At 43.0% G+C, this 16,145-nt stretch overlaps 1 protein-coding gene across 5 annotated transcripts in view; it reads right to left on the bottom strand.

Moving 5' to 3' along the window:
- Positions 1 to 16,145, bottom strand: part of PLCB4 (phospholipase C beta 4) — a 365,501-nt gene that overhangs the window by 328,776 nt on the left and 20,580 nt on the right. For all 5 annotated transcript variants that reach the window (XM_038751364.1, XM_038751365.1, XM_038751360.1 and 2 more), the window contains exon 4: positions 8,569 to 8,759. The gene's annotated coding sequence lies outside the window, so the exon portion shown is untranslated. The remainder of the gene's footprint in view (positions 1 to 8,568; positions 8,760 to 16,145) is intronic.

Raw genomic sequence — 16,145 nt, 5'->3', positions numbered from 1 at the left:
CCTACTTCATTAATAAAATTAAATCCATCAGGTCTGAGCTCCCCAAAGTCACTTTTCCTGCTTCCCCAACCCCCCGGCTCACAACCCTCTCCGCTACTCTCCCATCCTTCCCAGCAGTATCCTCAGATGAGATCTCCTCCCGCCTCTCAAGTGCTACTCTGGCCACCTGTGCTTCTGACCCCACTCCCTCTCATTTTATGAAATCTCTCGCTCCATCCCTCCTCCCCTCCTTAACTTCCATCTTCAACCGCTCACTCTCCACTGGTTCCTTCCCCTCTGCCTTCAAACATGCCCACGTCTCTCCCATCCTAAAAAAACCCTCTCTTGACCCCACCTCACCTTCTATTTATTGCCCCATCTCCCTCCTAATATTCCTTTCCAAACTCCTTGAACGAGTTGTCTACACACGCTGCCTCAAATTCCTCAACACCAACTCTCTCCACGACCCCCTCCAATCTGGCTTCTGTCCCCTACATTCCACAGAAACTGCCCTCTCAAAGGTCACCAATGACCTCCTGCTTGCCAAATCCAACGGCTCCTACTCTATCTTAATCCTCCTCGACCTCTCAGCTGCCCTCAACACTGTTGACCACCCCCTTCTCCTCAACATGCTATCCAACCTTGGCTTCACAGACTCTGTCCTCTCCTGGTTCTCCTCTTATCTCTCCGGCCGTTCATTCTCAGGCTCTTTTGCTGGCTCCTTCTCCCCCTCCCATCCCCTTACTGTAGGGGTTCCTCAAGTGTCAGTTCTTGGTCCCCTTCTGTTCTCTATCTACACTCACTCCCTTGGTGAACTCATTCACTCCCACGGCTTCAACTATCGTCTCTACGCTGATGACACCCAAATCTACATCTCTGCCCCTGCTCTCTCTCCCTCCCTTCAGGCTCGTGTCTTCTCCTGCCTTCAAGACATCTCCATCTGGATGTCTGCCCACCATCTAAAACTCAATATGTCCAAGACTGAACTCCTTATATTCCCTCCCAAACCCTGCCCTCTCCCTGACTTTCCCATCACTGTTGATGGCACTAATATCCTTCCCATCTCACAAGCCCACAACCTTGGTGTCATCCTCAACTCTGCTCTCTCGTTCACCCCTCACATCCAATCTGTTACCAAAACCTTCCGGTCTCACCTTTGCAACATCGCCAAGATCCACCCTTTCCTCTCCATCCAAATTGCTACAATGCTGGTTCAATCTCTCATCCTGACTGGATTACTGCACCAGCCTCCTTTCTGATCTCCCATCCTCCTGTCTCTCCCCACTTCAATCTATACTTCACGCTGCTGCCCGGATCATCTTTGTGCAGAAATGCTCTGGGCATGTTGCTCCCCTCCTCAAAAATCTCCAGTGGCTACCAATCAACCTACACATAAGGCAAAAACTCCTCACAATCGGCTTCAAGGCTCTCCATCACATCACCCACTCCTACCTCACCTCTCTTTCCTTCTACAGCCCAGCCCCCACCCTCGGCTCCTCTGCCGCTAACCTCCTCACTGTGCCTCATTCTCGCCTGTCCTGCCGTCGACCCCCGGCCCACATCATCCTCCTGGCCTGGAATGCCCTCCCTCCGCACACCCATCAAGCTAGCTCTCTTCCTCCTTTCAAAGCCCTACTGAGAGCTCACCTCCTCCAGGAGGCCCTCCCAGACTGAGCCCCCTCCTTCCTCTCCCCCTCCTTCCCATCCCCACAGCCTTACCTCCTTCCCCTCCCCACAGCACCTGTATATATGTTTGTACATACTGATTACTCTATTTATTTTACTTGTACATATTTACTATTCTATTTAATTTTGTTAATATGCTTTGTTTTGTTGTCTGTTTCCCCCTTCTAGACTGTGAGCCAGCTGTTGGGTAGGGACCGTCTCTATATGTTGCCAACTTGTACTTCCCAAGCGCTTAGTACAGTGCTCCGCACACAGTAAGTGTTCAATAAATGATTGAATGAATGAATTAATTTTTCAGATGAGGTAACTGAGGTCCAGAGAAGTGAAGCGACTTACCTAAAGTCACAGAGCAGAAAAGTGACAGAGCCAGGATTAAAACCCAGATCCTTCTGATGCCCAGGCCGGTGCTTTATCCACCAGGCCACGCTGCTTAGAATGGATGCTAAATGCATGGCTCTGTTTGCCTTGTAACCTAGTGGCTAGTCTATGCTTATTTAATGAGCCAGTATCCAGGAAGCTCACCTAAGTATGCTCTCAAAGACGAAGATTTAAGCAACTAAACCTTTTAAACATTCCAGTTTCATGAATATGAAGCCTACTCTAGCCCTAGTAACCCAAGAACCATACCTGAGCTGTGGACCTTAAATGCAGGACCAAGGCAAAGCGGGTCTGGGAACTAAAAATAAAAAGAAATGCTGTACATGAAGGCACCTGATGCTGTGTCTGTTCCCAAATATGAGACAAACCAATGGAAACCAGACCGTCCAGTAGAAAAGTCACCAGATGACTGGCCACCCCTCTACTCTATGATCTAAAGAGTTGGCAAAGGAACCAGGGGGCTGGGGGAGGGGGCAGGGGCAGAGCCTCTTGGCTCAGGTTACCTTTTAACCTGTTCGTCAAACAGCTGGGAAACGACTCCCCTTATTTCAGTTTGGTTACATCATGACCTGTAGTCCAAGTGGTATAGAGTCATTAATTATCTTCTTGAATTACCAAATGGGCTTCAGCATACAGCTGAATCAGTGAGAACTGCTCATTTACACAAGCTCTGCTTCTAGATCTCTCTCACTGGGAAGGACAGAACCTAACCGAAAATATGACCTACCAGTGAGCTAAAACAAGTTTCCTCCTAAGTGCTGTAAGCCTCGGGCCTAATCGATTTATGTTCTCAATGGCCCCTTGAGTCTCTGAGGTAAAGAAAAACAACTTGGAAGATTCCTATTCCCATCTCTCCTTCCTAAAGGAGAAAAAGCACGTAGATTGAGCCTTTAGGGAGGATTGGAGAAGATTGGGCGAGCAGGCCAGGAGGCTCTAGACTGTGAGCCCATTGTTGGGTAGGGACCGTCTCTATATGTTGCCAACTTGTACTTCCCAAGCTCTTAGTACAGTGCTCTGCACACAGTAAGCACTCAAATACGACTGAATGAATGAATGGGGGAAAACACCTTCATTCATTCTTGCAGTGGTGAGATAACTAGCCATGAGATGATGGAGTGAAGGGATTCCTACTAATTGTACAGCAGGAGGCACAGGATTAACTGCCTAAAAAGGGCCATCTGATTGCCAAAGGCAATTTAGTGAAGTAATGGTCCCCCATGACTGATAATACGTGGAGCATTGTTTAGAACACCTGTCTTTAGAACAGCTCTATCCTGCTGTCAGTTTTCCAGCATGTTTAGTAAATAGTTCTCTCTCTCCTGAATTCCCTGGGCATGAGCTGTGCTGCATAGCCATGAATTAAATGGATTTTGTGCCCCCATAGCACTGTTATCTTCCTTTTGTAAAATCTCAGTAATAATTTTGATAGCTTTGTACTTATCTGATAGTGAAATGTGCTTTAAAGGATGAACTGGTATGTGTGGGTGTAAAACCTGCAAATGATTTTTTCAGGCTGGGTAAGTAAAGCCGAGTCCTTCTGTGGTTCGAAGGGCAGGATTAAGGCCATAATCACAGAGGAGTTATGGGACTTTAATGCCACAGAAGGATGCCAGCTTTGGCACATTTCATTGGCAGTTTAAATTCAACAAATTTGGCAGATTCCACATTTTCTAGAGAGAATCTGCTGAATCTTGAAGAGTCCAAGAGCTAAAGTGTTCCTTCTGATTGACTTCTATTGTATTACCACCTGCCTTCTCATATACACATTTTCTTTATCTTTTTCCAACATCAAGCACAGACTTGCTTCCAGAGACAGGCACCCTAAAACTTCTGCAGGAATTAGTTTTACTGCTGATTCCAAGAAATCACTTCCTACATACCTCTTAGGGAATAACAGTCACAGCGGCTAAATCCCACTTGGTATTGGAAGTTAGGTGGGCCTGGAACTCAGAAGACAACCCAGTTTCAATCTCTGGGCTCTCCATACTATAGACTATAAGCTCACTGAGGGCAGGGAAAACATGTCCATCAACTGTTACATTGTACTCTCCCAAGCACCTAGTACAGTGCTCTGCATACAGTAAGTGCTCAAATACTATTGATTGATTCTATTCCTGGGTCTACCATTTGCCTGCTGTGAGACTTTGGGTAAACTGCGTAACTTCTCTGTGCCTCAGTTTCCTCATGTAAAATTGGGATCAAATACCTATTTGGCCTGGGAGCTCCATGTGGGACAGGGACTGTATCTGGGCATGGCTCAGTGGAAAGAGCCCGGGCTTTGGAGTCAGAGGTCATGGGTCCAAATCCCAGCTCCACCAATTGTCAGCTGTGTGTCTTTGGGCAAGTCACTTAACTTCTCTGGGCCTCAGTTACCTCATCTGTAAAATGGGGAATAAGACTGTGATCTCCCCGTGGGACAAGCTGATCACTTTGTAACCTCTCCAGTGCTCAGAACAGTGCTTTGCACATAGTAAGTGCTTAATAAATGCCATCATTATTATTATTATCTAACCCAGCCCTTAGCACAGACTAAGCCCTTAAAAAATACCACAATTACTACTACCATGATGATGGACAAATATCTTTCACATTAGAAAATGGTGCTGCTGATAGTTCATTCATTCATTCAACCATATTTATTGAGCGCTTACTGTGTGCAGAGCACTGTACTAAGCGCTTGGGAAGTACAAATAGGCAACATACAGAGATGGTCCCTACCCAATAACGGGCTACCTTTCAATCCCAACGTGGTGGTAGTCAAAAATCTCTAGTACACGTGCAAATATAACGAGACTGTTCCAAGCCCCTCACACTGGGCTGCAATCATCAGTGTAAACCTAAAGCAGGCAGGTCAGATACCAAGGGCACTGTCAAAAGATGCTGTTTCCCCAGCAACTGAGAAGATCCTCATAGGGCTGCCTACTTCTACTGATCTTTTGTGGAGGTTTAGGGGAAGTGGGAAGGAAGAAGGACCTGGCCATCAGCAAGGGCACCCCTTCATTTGCTTTCCAACGGTCATCATCATCATCAATCGTATTTATTGAGCGCTTACTATGTGCAGAGCACTGTACTAAGCACTTGGGAAGTACAAATTGGCAACATATAGAGACAGTCCCTACCCAACAGTGGGCTCACAGTCTAAAAGGGGGAGACAGAGAACAAAACCAAACATACTAACAAAATAAAATAAATAGAATAGATATGTACAAATAAAATAAATAGAGTAATAAATATGTACAAACATATATACATATATACAGGTGCTGTGGGGAAGGGAAGGAGGTAACAGGCTGATGGAGTCATCTAGAGCCCGGCACATACTAAGTGCTTAACAAATACCAAGGTTATTTTCTCTACATTTTCTTGCTTGGCCCCCACCTCTGCCCCAGCACTATCATGAGATGTTCAACAGGGTAAGGGGTGCAACACCCACCTAATAGAGGTCAGAAAGCCCATTAGGAATCAAATCAGCTGATATGAATCAACATTTGTGATAACCATAAACTGGTATTTTACAGACCCATGTAAAATGAACTAAATTAAAAGCAGACAAGTCAGATGCAATTAAAACATAAGAAACTTTTCACTCAGAGGTTTCACGCAGTATTCTGCAGACCCAGGATACAAAGCCCCTGCAGTATTTAGGACCAGACATTTGCTCTTTATGACCCTTCAGGCAAGGGCCTCTTTCTCTTCTTCTCTAAAACAGCAATCTCTTTGTTGTGTAGCAGACTATTCTTTTCATCAAGGGCACAGAAAATAGATCTCCATTCTACAGAAGAATTGTTTTTTCCTCGGGCTTCTGTTAAACACATTGATTTTTTCCACTTTTTAATTCACTTTTTCTCCTATTAATACTGTTGTCTGTCTACCCTCTAAGACTGTGAGCTCCTTGAGGGCAGAAACGTTTTTTAAAAAATAATTTCTATTGCACTCAAGTTTTAATGCAGGGCTTCGCACACACAATAAGCCCTCCAATACTACTAATTGATTGGAGCAACACAAAATGTTTCCAGAAGTGGAAAGTATCCTTCAAGTGTTTGAGTTTGTCTTTGGAAAAGCAACATAACTGAAATCTTTATAGAGAATATTTTGAATATAAAAAGGGCACAGAACCTCCCCAACAATAGCACCTGCATCGTCATAATGCAAAATTTGCCAGAGGGGACACTGTAGCTCAGTGAGGTGCCTTTCCAGAGTCATTCAGGAAGGAAGACAATGATATTCTCTCTTTAGCCTACTAGTGCTTTGCCTTCTTATTTGAACCATAACCTACACTCCATGGACATGCGAAAATTATTGAGTTGCATCTTCCGGGATGTTTTTTGAGGTTATAGGTGGATCTTGTGTCTGCACCAAGATCTTAATGTCAAACACTTACAATAAGCCATCACTCCAACCTCTTTTTGTCTAGTGTTGGTGAAAGGCTGGCGATGACCCCACCTTATCCTTCTTCTCCAGCCCCTGCCCCCACCCCCATTGCATACTCGATGTTTGCCAAGGATGCAACTAGAGAGATAATTGTGGTCAGGCATCCAGAGTTCCAAGCAAGCAGGCTGCAAGCAAGCGAATGGGTGGAGGATAGGGCAGAGGGGAGATCAAACTGAATAGTCAGTGGACAAATGTGATTTGTCAGCAATAGAGGAGATAGAAGATCTGGTTATACCTAGTCTCCCTTCTTGGGATCAAATTACTAAGGTTCCCTCCTAAGAGCTCCAGTTAGCATTCCATCAATCAAATTTATTGAGCTCTTACTGTGTGCAAAAGACTGTACACTAAGCCCTTGGGAGAGTACTATATAACAGATATATTCTCTGCCCACAATGAGCTTAGCTTGGCGGGGGTGGGGATGCTCATCAATGTCCCATCAGTGGGACTCTCTGGTCCCGGGGTATTAACCATGGTGGGGATTCCTATGTTTTTGGGTTCCAGGTAGATATCATCCCAGATCCAGCTCTGGTTATGCCCTATCAGGCGATTTTCTTCAGAGGGGAAAAGGCGACGTCATTTCCCTGGCTGATGCATGTTAAGTAGGAGGGGTCCCTTAGTTTTCTTCAGCTGGGGACGCCATCTAAATTAATTTGAGTTACCCTCACAGCATAATGAATGAGCAACTTCAGAATTGCTCCAGGATGTTTTCCAAAGAATAAATGCACTCTAATGCTGGGTCAATGAGATAAACATTCTCAAACTGTACTGAATTGTTTTCTCCCAAAAGAAATATGGTCTACTAAATGGTTTTCTATAGAGTTAGAGGGGGTGGAAAAGATAAGGTAAGGTGGCAACTGACAGGGTGTTAAAAACAAAAAAAGGAACCTGACCCAAAGACAGCTAATCAGGAGGATTTTTTTTTTTTTGTCCTTTTCTGGCAAGCACCCTTCAAAAGGCAGCAGAAACTAACTGGAAACAAGTGAAACAATGGATAAATCAATTTTCAAGTTAAAACACTTTCCCACAACTATTTGCATAAGTTGGTTTCCTGCCAAAATACTTGCTTCTGAAAAGACAGAGCCTAAACGAGCTGTGTTTAAATAATTTTGAACGTTTTAAAATTCAAATGCTGTATAAATTTTGTAAGGAAAATGATATTTGCTTAAAGTATGTCTAAATGACCAAATCAAGGGGAAATGAATGATACAGCAGTGTTGCCTATATTTAACAAAATATTTTTTTCTCTTGTATTCAATGATTTAATAATTATTAACAAAATGGAAACTAAAACTTGGGGCAGGGGAATGGTGGAGGTGTGTGCATCAGGAGCTGAAGAATCAGTTCCACCAGAGCACTGTATTTACAATGGATTATGGCTCCTGGAAGGCCAGAGCAAGAAAGGTTCATTTTTAAATATATTTTCATCAAGGTCCTGAGTTCGCAGGTGCCACCACACTGGGGGATGGAAGGGTAGGATGTGTTGTCTTCGGTAAGGATAAACAAACTTCACATATACAAGGAATATTTGCCAGTAAAGATTTTTAAAAGTCAGAAGACATAAGCTAACTATAAAATGGAAAATTACCTGGAGAGTTTAAGAAACTTGGCCCTGGGATGTGTTAAAGGTAGCATAGCAAAATCAAACTGCTACTCTAAGCATTGATTAGATCCTTCCAGGAATATTTCATTCAGTTCTGGACTTCACGATTAAAAACCACACAGAGAGCTTGGAGGTGGTTCAGCAGAGAGTCACAAAATAAATTGAAAGGGTTAAGTAATTCTATTTGGGCAGCCACTCTCTTTGGCAGGAAAGAACAGCTACAGGTGACATAAAAAGAGCCTCCTCAAAGTTGGCACTAAGCCCCAACCACAAACTGGATCGCTGATTAGTGCTTTGTGTCCACATTGGTCATGTCCACTCACCAACATGAAATAAGGCTGGTTTATTGAATCTGCTAATGCTCACTGAAACACCACCTCAGTGCCCCACAACACCTGCAAAAAGATACAACTCTAGTAACCCTCCAAGCCTTTGTTCAGGGCACAAAGTCACCTTAAAGCAACTAAGATCCTAGCAGCAAATTAATCACTAACCTGGAGGCAGATGTATCCTTTGTGCTGGTGGCATCAGACATGATCCCATCTCCTGTCTCTTCAGTGAATTCAGGGTTTCTTCAGGGGCAAAGTTTCAAGAGCTCAGCTGCCAGGTGATCTGGGTTCAGAATCAGTTGCCGGAACTCCTCTCCAGGAGGAGTGGTTCCACCAAAGATTTCACCAGAGTCCAGCTTCAGAAAACAGAGGATGTGGCTCATTAGCACAAATCAATACCTTCAGCTGGTTGGGGGGCAAACCACTAACTACAACACTAATCCAATTAAGTCCACCTGTCCATACCCTTCTAGGTAACAAAGCCAGGCCTGGGGAGCTAGTTTTTGGAAGCTTGCTGTTAGATTGTAAAATCCTTGAGGGCAGGGATTATGTCTATATTGTATTATTCTCTCCCAAGCACTTAGTACAGAGCTCTGCACACAGGAAGCACTCCATATATTTATTAATTCTTTCAATTACATTTAGTGCTTACTGTGTGCAGAGCACTGTACTAACTTGGAAAATACAATTCAGAAACAAGTAGAGAAAATCCCTAATCACAATGGGCTCACAATCTAGAAGGGGTAGACAGACATCAAAATAAGTAAACAGGCATCAATGGCATCAATATAAATAAATAGAATTATAGATATTTGCAGGTCTCATCATGGTATTTACCCAGTTAACATATGATACCATTGATTGCCCTTACTAATGATTGAATGCTAGTGATTCTCTGAGTTAGCTGAGGTTTACCCATCTCAAAAGGATCACAACTACCAGTATTGTAGTATTTCTAGCCAGAAGAGCCTTACCCAGACTCTTTTTTTTAAAAAAAAAAAGAATGGTATTTGTCACACACTTAAAGCACTGGGATTGGTACAGGTCAATTAGTTCAGAAATGGCCATTCTCCATTTCTTAATCCACTGGATAACTTCATTGCTATGGCCACCCAAACTCTTTCCCATCCCACTTCTATGAACAGGACCTTTAACATCAATTGTCCAGCTACAGTTCACTTTTAAAAATTTCACTACTTTTCTCACCACCTTCTGTAATTAAAATATAAAAATATAAGCCTTAAAAAACACCCAGATTGATCACCCCCAAACCTCTATCATTCACTTCCATACAGATCATTTTCTATTTCTATTCTGTAGCATCAATCCCAATATTTACCCATGGAGCATGAAAGAAGATCTTAAAAAATGAGCTAAAAATGCACCATCCAACGTATCTGGCATTTAAAGACACTGAGACTGCAAACTACTTCATCAGGCACACTTTGATAGCTCCCACAGCTCCCTGAATTTGATCTCTTCTGGGCCATTTCCAAGCTTCCTTCCCCAGTTTTCTTGAGGGCCACCTAGAGAAGCAGCATGGTCTAGTGGACAGAGCACAGGCCTGGGAAGCAAAATGTCAGGAGTTCTAATCCTTCCTCTGCCACATGTCTGCTGTGTGACCTTGGGCAAGTCACTTCATTTCTCTGGGCCTCAGTTACCTCATCTGAAAAATGGGGTTTAAAAATGTGAGATCTATGTGGGACAGGGAATGTGTCCAACTTTAACTTGTATCTACCCCAGAGTTTAGAACAGTGCTTGGCACATAGTAAGCACTTAACAAGTACTATAATTACTACTATTGTCCCCCAGAGAAAATTTCAACCACCCCATCTTCTATTTCAACCTGTTTTTCCTGCCCAATTCTGCAATCCTATTTATTAATTTTGCTCCTGGAGCATACTCCTCATCCACCTGGAAACAATTCCCACTACTTATTTTTTGGTTTTACTGTACTATCATCTGCCCATACCTTCCTCTGAAACAAGATCTTTATGGGTCTGCCGCCCTTAATCCATTTCCCCATCATGCTGCCCTTATATACCTCCATTCCATCCTCTCTCTTTCCTACCTGTACCTCTGTTTGGTTGCTGACACTCACCTGACCCCTGATTTATCACAGTGAGAAGGGAATGGGACTCTGCATGCCATTTCCTTGAAGTGAAAGACCTAACTGATCTGTTGATCTTGCATTTCCTGCTCTACTACACCCATTATTGCCCCCAGCTGCTGCAACCCTTAAGAAGCTTCTCCTCCCAGCTCCTAGATCTCCAGAAATTTATCTCACACTGCCTTCTCCTGGTCCCCATGTCATCCTTCCCATCCCAGAGAGCCCAATTTAGGTGTGAGGAGAAGCAGCTCTTTAGCCCTTTTTCCTCAGCCCACACTCGGAGAAGTGAATGCTGATTTAAAAATTATTTTCAAGAATATGAAGAATTTTGATAAAGCAGGTGGCACCAGATGTTTATAATCTCCACTGGAAACAGGCCAGGAGAAAATTAGCCTCTACACTCCCTTCTCCTCTAATGTGGGTGGGGGTTATGTTCTTGACCAACTCTATTAATGATAATTGTGGTATTACATGCTTATACCAGCCACTATGGTAGATACGATGCAATCAGATCAGACATAATCCCTAAGGATTGTACCAATCATAAAGGGAAGGGAGAACCGATATTTAATTCCCATTTTACAGCTGAGAAAACTGAGACACAGAGAAATTAAGTGACTGGCCCAAGGCCTCAAAGCAGGTAAGGAGCAGTGTTGAGTTTAAAACCCAGACCTCCTAACTCCCAGGCCTGTTTTCTTTCCAGAAAGGCATGCTGCCTCCCCTTTTTAAGGAAATTTGCTTCATAATACACAGGTGTGACTGATAGCTGAACACATGCCCGTAACCATCCCTTCCAACACTGCACTCTTTCAGGAGACCCATGCGGTTGGAAGAATGTTTCCCAGCTCCCTGACAGCATTCTATCTCAAATATCTGGTGAAAATATGAATTTAAAGAACCGTGTATTACAGTAGGAGGGATTTAGGCTAGCTCAAAGAAATAATTTTTTGCTGTTGTGACCTGGTTTCTCTTTGTTTCTAGAGAAGCAGCATGGCCTAGTAGAAAGAGTACATGCCTGGGAGCCAGAGAACCTGGGACAACTAATCCCAGCTCCACCACTTGAATGCTGTGGGACCTTGGGCAAGTCACTTTGCTTTTCTGCCTCGGTTACCTCATCTGTAAAATGGGGACTAAGGCTGTGAGTCCTATGTTGGACAAGGACTGTGTCTGACCCGATTATCCTATATTTACCTCAGCACATTGCCTGGCACATAGTAAGCACATACAGAATACCACAGTTATTATTTCTAGAGGGACAGATAGGGGTTCAAAGAGGGTTTAGAACTTATTTATTTAAGGAAATGAGAGACTAAAATGCAACTCAGATTTTGTTCGGGGCTCATTTTCTTCCCCGCACTCAGTTTTTATCTAGACGTCCCAGACTTTAGTGTTCTTTGATTTGAATTGTGAAACTATTTCCTGGCCAGAATTTTTGCCTTTCTGACAAAGTCTACCCAAGACTGCTGTTCTTGGATCAAATGGTTCAGGGGTAGTGTTAACGAGGTTGAGCCAAGAATTCCATTACTATTTTGTCTTTTTTTAAAGCTTCCCGCTTTTATCCCTCCCTAGAGTGCCTGTGCACCTTTTCAGAGCAAAACGTTCTGGTTAAACAACAGGAGGACAGCTCTGGACTTATCTTTTCTTATTTAAACAGCTGCGAGATAGTTGCAGCTGCTTTGGCAAGCTTCCACTAGAAGGAAGGGAGGGAACCAGCCTTTAACTCGTACATTCACAATGCAATCGGAGCCCCTGGAATTTCACATGAATGTTTTAACGTAGAAAGTGCAATCGCCTCATCTATCACCTTGAATTCCTGGCTTGGAAGAGAACCAGTGACCTTGGGGATGACGCCACACCTGGAAATGCTTTCATCCTTAGCTACTATTCTCAGGATATCTGGGGAGTTCAGACAACCTGCTTAAGAGGGACAAAGCGCTTTTAGTTCACATTGATAATTTGTACATATTTCACATTGTGAGAACACTACCAGCTAAGGGCAACCTCTCTCTGACAATGTAGATTTTAAAAAGACGGTGAAAGGCATTCCACGTATTCTGAATTTCTTTCCAAGTGCATCGTGCATTTTAACTTGGGAAACCTTCCATTTTAAAGGAAAAGAAACAATAAAGTGTATAGTGGGCCCACACACTAAACTGAAAGACAAAAAACTGGGCCGCTACTTGTGTATTCAAGAGGCATTTAGCCAGAAAAACAGTTGATCGTAGCTAAAAATCACCAGGAGCCAGAGGTTCCTTTCTATCAAAATGTCTTTGGACATACTCTTTTAGAGATGACAGGAGTCAATTTCTTCTGGAGAGGTGTTGATGTCATGGCTGAACAATGCACCTGATTCCTGGCTTTCTTTCCTGGGAGGTTCTGACTAATTCCTGGCTTTCTCATACCCACATTTACTCACAAGTTTTGATAGCCACTTGGCTGTGCAAACTCAAGGGCTGAGGAAAGGTCATGTTCCCAGGTCTCTTTGGGGCAGTCCTAATGTCCTTGGGACAATGAAGTGAGGTTGAGTGTTTGGGATATTTTGTTCTTATTGAAATTCTAAAGTGAAAATTGGTGGACGCAGAAAGAGTCACTAAATATGAAGAGCAAACCTCAGAATAGCTTTGAAGATGACCTGGATTCTAATCCCAGCTCTGCCACTTGTCTGCTCTATGATTTACAGCAAGCCACTTCTCTTCTCTGCAACTCCATTATCTCATCCATATAATGGGGATTAAGACTGTGAGCTTCATGTGGGACTGTGTCCAACCTGATTAGCTTATATGTAACAGATACCATAAAAAAACCAAAAAGCAAAAATAAACTAACAAAAAAACCCTCTGGGGTGACTCACTCAAATTCTAGTGTGCCTGTATTAAGACAAACCTAATTCTACCAGTCCCATTTACTGCCAGGCTTGTTGGACTCTGGGCTTTGTTTTTTATATTGTTTGCTTGTGTTTACTGCTTTCATTTTTTCTTAAGTATCGATCACCAAACTCCTTCTCCACCTGACTCTAGAGGCGGCAAGGCCTAGGAGGGAGGAGCATGGGTTTGGGAGTTAGAAGACCTGGGTTCTAATCCCCACTCTGCCACTTGCCTATGTGGAGCTGAAAAGGTCATTTAACTTCTTTGTGTCTCATTTCACTCATCAGCAAAATGGGGATTCAATGCCTGTTCTTCCTCCTCAGACTGTGAACCCCATATGACACAAGGGACTGTGTCTGACCTGATTATCTTCTATCTACCCCAGCACTTACTACAGTGCTTGGCACACAGTGAATGCTTTACAAATGTTATTATTATTATTAGATTATGAGCCCTGGAGGGCCAGGGATGGTGTCTAATTCTCTCCTGTAGGGGTTTTCCTAGCACTTAGTACAATGCTCTGCACACAAAACATTGTGAATATGTTCTATACTAATTCTTAAGCTATGGCTTTAATTTAGAGTTAGGATAACACTGACTATTTTATTTATTTATTTCTTAATGGTACTTGTTAAGTGCTTACTATGTGCCAGGCACTGTTCTAAGTGCTGGGCTAGATACAAGCTAATCAGGTTGGACACAGTCCCTGTCCCACAAGGCGCTCACAGTCTTAATTTCCATTTTACAGATAAGGTGATTGAGGCACAGAGGAATTCATTGACTTGCCCAAGTTCACACGAGAAGCCAGGTCCTCCTGATGCCCTGGCCTGTGCTTGATCCACTAGGTCATGCTGCTTCCCGACTCACAAGCACACACATATCACATGTTCCCCCTTGGTGTGCTAAGAAGATGATTTTCAAAAAAAAATTAGACTCCCATCCCATTCAGGTCTCAAAATCTGCACAGAGCCTATCAATCCATGCCCATCAGCTCCCTACCATGCCATTGCTTTTGTTACTTGTCACATCATTAGGCTGGGAGAGCAAAGCATCTGCCTGAGGCAAATGCACACTGCATTTTCTCCCTGGGAAAATTTTCCGTGAAAGAAATTGAAAATAGATGCTGAGTGAACTGAATTTCTTTTTGACATATTGCCTGACTAGTTGATTCTCATTGGGTTTGACCTGTTTCCTTATGGGCGTTGCCACAGAGACTTGTGCTTATTTTCAGGGCCGCTTAAGCCTCAGTTCTCTCTCAGTTGTCTCTCCCTGAACAGACCCTTCAAATGGCTGGAGTTGAATGTTCCCCAGGTAACAACTTGACTCGTAATGAACCACCTGGCAACGAATGCCAAGGTTACCGTTGGCAACAGTGATCAAACAGGACACCACTTAAGCTCCTGAAGGATCACAAGGGCATTAGATAGCCAGGTTTCTTCTGAAGACTGGTTTTTAAAAAACTCAAATACTTTCAAAATTGCTGGATCCTTAGTTGAATAAAAGAGGCACTCTGTTCCTGAGGAGATGGATTATGACAAGTTTCCCGAATCTCTGAGGTTGGGGCAAAAATCTGAACGGTCCTGTCATCTCTTTTACAGCAAATGCTTTCCTGTAAAATGCTCATGAGTTCGGCTCTGAACAAGGCCAACATTAGACAAAGGGAGTTGGTGGTGAGATTCTTCAAGATTTAATCAGTTCCTTAAAGAACAGACTTAGGCAAGTGCACAAACCTTCTGACTTTAAGCCCCTCCCTTGTCAAATTACTTTCTTAGGACAAACTAGCCAACTAACTCAGAAGAGAACTGGGGACATAGTTCAGATATGAATGGCACTCTCCTAATAGAATTTGCCTTAAGAAATCCCTGAATTCTTTCTTTCCTGATACTATTCCTGAAACTATTACAGGAAATCAGTTATAATAAATATAGTCAGGTCTCCAACAATGTGATAATTGTATTTTCGGAGAACCTCAATTTAAGGAAAACATACCATAATATTCACACCTTGACTGACAGCATGCATGGATGCACAACCATTTATTCTTTCACTACATTTACTTGTAAAGACTTGTGGTTCACATTCTACCCAGAGAGATGTGCACTTTGGGAGGAACATTCACTATGTGCTCACTAGTGCACAGTCCAAATAGGAAAACAAAACAAAACCAAAAAAAAAAGTGCTATTGGAGAATTGACCAGATCTAAATCTTCAAAGGAGATGGTAAAACTAATTTTTAAACAAGTTGTGTAGAGTCAGATTTATTTTTCAGCTATGATCAATGCACTATAATTGGCTAGGAAGGGCACATATAACTGCAAGATTTAATTCTGCTTAATGGATTTCCTATCTGTCATGGTATAACAGTAATGATTTATCTATGTAGGATCATTTTGGCTTAACAGTTTTTGACACTAATTAGATGGGGGAGGGAGTTCCAAGCAAGAAGGAAATGAGCAAGGGGTTAGCAGGTGGAAGACATGAGAGGAAGGCTGTGCAAAGTTTCAATCTTCACTAGATTTTAAACTACTTCAGGGCAAGGACTGTGTTGCACAGTGCACTGCACATGAAACAGTGCTCAATATATACCACTGATCAATTGAGGAGCATGGGTGGGGTGAATACCTGGTGAAGGGAGCCGAATAGAGAATCAATTGCGTTTATTGAGTGCTTACTGTATGCAGACCACTGTACTAAGCATATGAGAGGGTAAAATAGAACTGGTAGATATACTCCTTACCCACAACGAGCTTACAATGTAAAAAGGGACA

This window comes from Tachyglossus aculeatus, chromosome 9, assembly GCF_015852505.1.
Source record: "Tachyglossus aculeatus isolate mTacAcu1 chromosome 9, mTacAcu1.pri, whole genome shotgun sequence".
NCBI lineage: Eukaryota > Metazoa > Chordata > Mammalia > Monotremata > Tachyglossidae > Tachyglossus > Tachyglossus aculeatus.
Note: the sequence above shows the minus strand (reverse complement) of the source record. Positions and strands in the feature narration are given on the sequence as shown.